Below are 7,318 nucleotides of genomic sequence, written 5' to 3'. Positions count from 1 at the left end.
CACACCTCTTCCTCTTCCTCTAAAAAAATCAATAAACATATCCTTAGTGAGGATTTAAAAAAATCTGGTGGGGAATGTGAAATTCTCTTTAGCCTTAATAAAATCGTAATAGACTTGGAGATTAAGCTCAAAATGCTCCCTCTTGCAAATCTCTTGTTGAGGCCACGTAGTGAAATACAGCAGTACTTTGCCAAATTTAGTTCCTCTGATATATTCTATTTAATGTTTCATTTTTCTTTAAATGACCATCAAGACCCCAAAACATATATTTCATGACCTGCTAGTGTGGTCATGCCTATCAAGTCAGAAAAAACCAACTCTAGTGTCTCCTACCACTAACTAGCGGAGAAATCTTGGGCAAATAATTAACTGAGTAGTCAGGATTAAGTAATTTCCTCTTAGATAGCCTCTATGACCTATGAATGATTTTTAAAACTGGGCGGGGAGCCCTACCCTGGTAGCTCAGTTAGTTAGAGTGTAGTCCTGATAGGCCCTCCAAGGTGTCAGGTTTGACCTCTCGTCAGGGCACATACAAGAATCAACCAATGAATGCCTAAATAAGTGGGACAACAAATTGATGTTTCTCTCTCTCTCAATAAATTTTTTAAAAAACATAAAACTCTGTGTGGGGGGGGGGCGGATGTTTAGTTTGTTTTTTAAGAGCGCATTCTTTTATTTTCTTTTTAAAATTTTTATTGATTTCAGAGAGGAAGGGTGAGGAAGAGAGAGATAGAAACATCAATGATGAGAGACAGTCATTGATTAGCTGCCTCCTGCATGCCCTCCAATGGGGATCAAGCCCACAACCCAGGCATGTGCTCTGACTGGGAATAGAATCTGTGGCCTCCTGGTTCATAGGTCGATGCTCAACCACTGACCTATGCTGGTCAGGCTTTTTTGTTTTACCCAAGCAGTGTTCAAGGTGTACATATGATCAATAGGAAAAACAGGAGACAAATGGAAGTGATTTTTCTCTGAAGTTGTTGATAGGAATGGAAGGTGTTGCTCATCTTGGGGCTCAGTGATTAGCATATTAGTAATCTGAGGACTTGTGATCTTGTTCATCTGACCCACCTGTTTCCATCCTTCAGCCATTCATATTCCATACGGTTTATCAAGCTTCTTAATATAGGTACTCTGGAGTTAGGAAAACAGGATATGTTTAGAAAAAAGATTTTATCACTTAAAAATATATGAAAATCCAAACAGCTGAGGTGTTGGGGGCATCAGTCCCAAAACCCTGTGTAGGTTTTATGATTTGGGTGAAGTGGATGGAGAAGTGCTGAGATAGAAGAGCAGACACTCTGATTATCTCCAGTATCACTATTTCCCAGTATGACCCTCTTACTTTCCTCATTTTTAAGGGTAAATCTCATCACTGCCAATGTACTGTTTCTGAGGGTCACTTGCATCACAGTTGACTTGAGCTGAGTGTTTAAATACAGATGTCAGGGCTTTAACACAGACCTGTTGAATCTAGTTCTCTGAGGAGTGATCTTGAGTCTACATTTCAACATCAACCTGAGGTGATTCATGTGCACACTGAAATTTTAAATACTGATTGTATAATGTTTAAGGGAGGAAAATTAAATCAAGTGTTCTTTGAAAGTACAGTTATAACTTCCTTTCCTCCATCTAATTTGGTTGAATAATACCAATACCACCCTTCACTCTACCTCTGCCCACCTTTTGTTGCCTCCATCTTTGCCATCTATTCATACCCCATAGATTGGTGCTAAACAGACTTCACTGAGCAGAACACTTTGCCCTGGTTATACAACTGTTTAAAATACAGGAGTAATTAACATGTGTGGATGGCCAGGGGGCAGCAGCTGTCATCACTGGACACCCATGCTCACTTACCCCGTATTTGTCTCCTTCCTTCCTATGCTGAGCTGTGAAAGAGCTGGCCAGGGAAAGAGTTCTTGCCTTCAAAAGGCAGCTCCCATGCTGTGCATACTTTAATACAAAGATGAGGCCTCCAACAATGTTCCCTGTCCTCAAGGAATTTACAAACCCAGACATAAATATGTAATTACTAGAGGCCTGGTGCACGGGATTCATGCACTGGTGGGGGGCGTGGCCTGCGGGGATCAGCCCACTGTGGGAGTGCCGTGCAGCCCAGTCAGCAGACCACCAGACCACCAGGGGGCAGCTCCTACATTGAGCATCTGCCCCCTGGTGGTCGGTATGCGGCATAGTGACTGGTCGAGTGGTCGTTCTGGTTGTTCCGCCATTTGGTTGCTGGGCTTTTATTATCTAGGATGCCTTGGGTAAATGCTGTGGGAACTTGGGAACACTGTATGATAAATAATTTAATTTTAAGGAATCTCAATAAATGAATTGAAGGCCATGAAAAATAGAGATATCCTTTCAGAGGATAAAGGGAAATGTTTTATTGATTTAATATCCTAGAACTAAATAACCTAACTGAATGTTGTAGAAATGACAGTCCCCTTGTGAGTCACTTCACTTGGTTTAAGGACATGAGTAAGTTCAATGGCTCTTGTGGAAGTGCCTCCAGAAATTGTTTTAAACCAAGAACAATATGAGTTCTAGGTCTAAAAGTGTTCAAAACTCTTGCTTTGAAGGGAACAAATGGGTTTTGTTTTCTGCTATGAGTAAGTGGTTATTCAAAACCAATTGTAGTCACACCTGGGTTAACAGGATCATCAACCTAATCAATTTGCCTTTCATGACTATAGACCTATCATGAAAGAATGAGTAGTTTTTTCTTTTCCTCTACTTTTTCTGAAAAGAAAATAAGAAATATCCTTTCTTAGGATATCCTTTCTTAGTTTCAAGAGAAAGCGATTCCAAACATAAACTAATAAACTAAAATTTTAGATATTAAAAAGTCCTATTTAAAAAAAGAAAAAAAATTGGTGACCCAATATTGCATAATGCCTGGATGTGAGGCTCCTTTAGTTATGGTAGCCAGGGAAGGCTTCTCTAAGAGGTGTTATTTGAGACGTGAGTTATGAAGACAATCATGCAAAGATCTGCAGGAAAAGCATTCCTGGCAGAGGAATCATAAGGATGGAACAAAGTTGGAAAGAAGGTCATTGTGTCTGGAATGTAGAGTGAAGGGAGCAGTGGTGGATCAGATCATATCCTGAAGATCCTTGTAAACCAAGGGAAGAGGTTGATTCAATTGCAATGGAAAGTCGCTGGATGAGGTAAAGCAGGGGAGTTACTTGATGAATGTTCTGAAAATGTCACTCTAACTGTGGTCTAAAGACTAGAGTGTAGAGGGGCCAGCAAGGAAGCTTAGAGACCTTTAGGAGCTGTTGCTGTAAACCACATTTTGGAAGTAGAACTTACAGAACTTATTGATGGATATTAGAAGTAAGGGAGAAAAGGGAATCAAGGATGGTATACAGGGTGGGGCAAAAGTAGGTTTACAATTGTGAGTATGTGAAACAGAGTTTATTCTTATATTATTACTTATTAATTATTGTATTATTTTCCATATGAATAACTTTAAACCTACTTTTGCCCCACCCTGTATATATTTTAATATGCTGTTCCATATTAAAACCAAGGACAATATACAGGGTGTCCCAAAGAATATATATATCTACTGTAACACCTAATAGCTCAATTTTTAAAATGAAATGTATTTTAATAAACACTGCCTTTATAACTATTGCCTCTATTTTAGAGATGCAGATACTGAGGCACAGAGCTTAAGTAACTGATCTAAGTTTACATAGCTAGGAAATGGCACAGCTGAGGATTCCATTCCAGGTACTACAGCTTCAGTGTCTGTGCTCCTTACTACTGTACAATGTGTGTGGTAAAATTAGTATCCTTATTCACACCTGGTGGCACTATGAATTTGTTCAACTTCAAACATTTAAATATAGAGCTACCATATGACTCAGTAATTTCACTCCTACATATTCTCTCCCAAGGGAATTGAAAACATATGTACAAAAACTAGTATACAAATATTCATAGCAGCATTATTCATAACATCACAAAAGTGGGAACAACCCAAATGTTCATCAATTTTGAATGGATAAACAAAATGTGGTATATCCATACACTAGGCTATTACTTAGCCACAAAAGGAATGAAGTACTAAACAATGTTGCAACTTTGATGAATCCTGAAAACTTTATGCTAAGTGAAAGAAGCCATATACAAAAGGCCATATATTGTATGACTCCTTTTATAACAACTGTATAGAATAGGAAAATCTATTGAGACAGAAAGCAGAGTAGGAGTTTCCCAGGACTAGAGGAAGGGGGAGAATGGAGAGTGACTGCTAATGGTACAGGGTTTCTTTTTGGGGTGATGAAAATGTTATGGAATTAGATAGCAACGATGGTTGTACAACCTTTTAAAATACTAAGGATTTCTAATTTGTACACTTAAATGGTGAATTTTATGGTATGTGAATTAAATCTCAATTTAAAATTTTCTAGGTAGGGAGAGAACAAGATTTCCTGTCCACTGTTGCCATTATATTACACTGCCACTTGGCATCACTGCTGAGGAATGGACAAAGTCCACACAAGGTTTGTACAAAGCTCAGTAATGCTTTGCCAGCTCAGACCATGTCCAGGCTACAGGTGTGCTCCATGATTGAAGTGTAAGGTTAAAATTCAGACCATGTTCCCCAGAGCATGGGAAACACCATTCCAGAAAAGCTTAATTGAAGATCTTCTAGCCTCAGTCCCACACACTGTGCAACTACTTGCCCTCCATAACAGACTGAGGTTTTTGGCTAATCCTGGTTCCCATATTAATGGAGATATTCACACTCTTTGAAACAGCATCTCTGTTAAGAAGAAATACCTCTAAGCATGTCTTAAGCTTTCAAAAACTTTGTTTTTTTAAAGAAGTACTTTATGGATATAAAGGGAAATATTGAGTAATTTTCCTTTCCTGGGGTAGGAGACTTTCAATGAGTCGAGGATTTTACATCAATTCTAAAATATTTATATTATTTAACCCAGTATTTCCAATCAAAATATTAAAAAGCTATATATATATATGAAGATGGTCATCATGATACTATTGACAATAGCAAAAAAGAAATCAGAAATATCCAACAATGGGAATTGTATACATACTTCTGGGAAATCTGACACCTGTTAAAAATGACACACATGAATGCTATTTAACATGAAAATCCTTATGCTATAATGCAAAATGATTTTTTAAAAGCAAATATTTGTACATGTGTGTAAAAACATATACACACACATTTATACAATTAGAAATAATGCATATACCAGTTAAAGTTATATTAATTTGATTTGGAATAAATTCTTTTAATCCTCTTACCCCACATTCTAAAAAATGATATATATATATCAATTACCAGGGTATATATTCTCATAGTCACTTTTTCACTTATATTTCAAAGTTGTGAACCTATCATACATACAAGAGTATTTATAATGTATGTATACAGTTTAAAGTGTATCCATTGGGTTTCAATCAGGAATCAGAATTATACTCAGTTGGTTTGACTAAAGAGATATTAATGTAGTAAAGAGATATTAATGTAGACACTATTTAAAGGGTGTGGTAAGGTTGAGAGAATCATCCAGCTGAGGCATCCCAACCATCAAGATGAAGTTAAGAACCATCAACTTGAGAGTCTTGGTGCAACAGCAGGAAGCCCATACCATTTTTAGACTAAAGAGCAAGGGAGGATGCCCTGGCCGATTTGCTCAATGGTTAGAGCCAAAGGGTCACAGGTTCGATCAGGGTCAAGGGCACGTGTGTGAGCTGGAGCCATGGAGGAGAGACCTCTGGTCAAGAGCTGCAGCTGTGGAGAAACACAGCCACCGCCAGATCCTTACACCGAAACAGAGAAAGAATGGATAAAACATATCCTACCTCTCTTTCCTCCTGCCTCCAATGTCCTGATGCTTCCATTGTTTAAACCCAGCTAAGAAGAGCCCAGGTGATGCTTTCCAAAAAGGTCAGCTTCTGGGGTAAAGAATAGGGCAGGGGAGGGAGAAAAATAAATATGAGTAAATATGAGGGTAGACAAAGAGAAAACCCAGATAGTCTACTTATTTTTCCCACCCCAGATTTATTCTTGCCCTTTGTTCAAATGAAGAGAAGTTTATCCCCTGCACATGAGAATCACAGAATCCTACCAATCATCAAATTGCTTTGAGGTGATGTCAATTTGGGTGTAGTCTAGAAACTAAATTATAATATTTGTTTCCACCAGTACACTTCATGCAAAGTAACAGGGAAAGAGGGGCCAGGGAGGTTATAACCAGTTAACATTTTGTATGCAGAGCTACAATAATCCCTGCCTCTACAACTTGTCGCTAAAAATGAGAATCAAAGCTTCCTACTTTATTCACGTATGTTTCCCTGGCCTTATGCACTACCGGGGTAAATCAGGATTTTTTTACACTTTAATTTTTGCATGGTCTGAAATTTAAGTGGTCCCGACTTTATCAGGTTACTGCAGTTATCTAATGAGCATTATTATTGTAGATGGGAGGAATAAGATGGGTCCAGTGAATCTCTGGGGGTCATGCACAGTTCCCCTTCCCTTCATTGTATAGCTGCAACCCAATTTCCTCTCAGTCATTGGGATCAGTCATCCCAATTCTATCACTATGAGGAACCAAAATAATCAGGGGCAATTTCAGCTTTCAATTCAATAGAACCATGGCTGTGTCCTCAAGTGGTAGCATTTCTTTCCTTTGAACTAGGACTTCCAAAAATGATAAACCCAAGGTTGTAAAAGAGGTGTGCTGGATATTTTCCATTTGTCCTGTCAGTCATTGTCCCTAGGAGGCTTGCCTCTATAGACTGCACCCACCTGTCTCCTTCTTTCTCTGGCTTCCTGTCCATCCTCAACATTAAATCTATTCTGCCAGTAGAAAAGCCCTTAAAAATGTTTATAAGGATTATATGTTTAAGTGACAACCTCTCACAAGATACATTCTCTTCCTGGAAACAGATCCAACAGTGGTGGTTGATACCATTTCTAGAGAATAACAGTGAAACAGCTCATTAAAGTCTATCGAGGCTTAGCTGGGCACAGGAACATGGATTCTCATGTACTGACAAAGTTCACTTGAACTTTGTTAACAGGGTTACTGACAAAGTTCACTTGAAGCTTTTAAGTGAGACTGTCACTCTGCGTCCTCTGCCTCCCCTCAAAATCTGACAGCTCAGTCGCTGGGGTTTTGAATTTGCCTCTTCGACCTGCCCCTTCCTGGTGCCAAGTGTAGAACACAGCAGGCCTAGGTCGGGCGCGCGGGCCCTTTAAAGAAGCCAAGGGCTGCGCTGATTGGCTGAGGGGTTGGAATCCACTGTCACGGCTAGC

The sequence above is a fragment of the Myotis brandtii genome, unplaced genomic scaffold, assembly GCF_000412655.1.
Source record: "Myotis brandtii unplaced genomic scaffold, ASM41265v1 scaffold149, whole genome shotgun sequence".
Classification (NCBI taxonomy): Eukaryota; Metazoa; Chordata; class Mammalia; order Chiroptera; family Vespertilionidae; genus Myotis; species Myotis brandtii.
Note: the sequence above shows the minus strand (reverse complement) of the source record.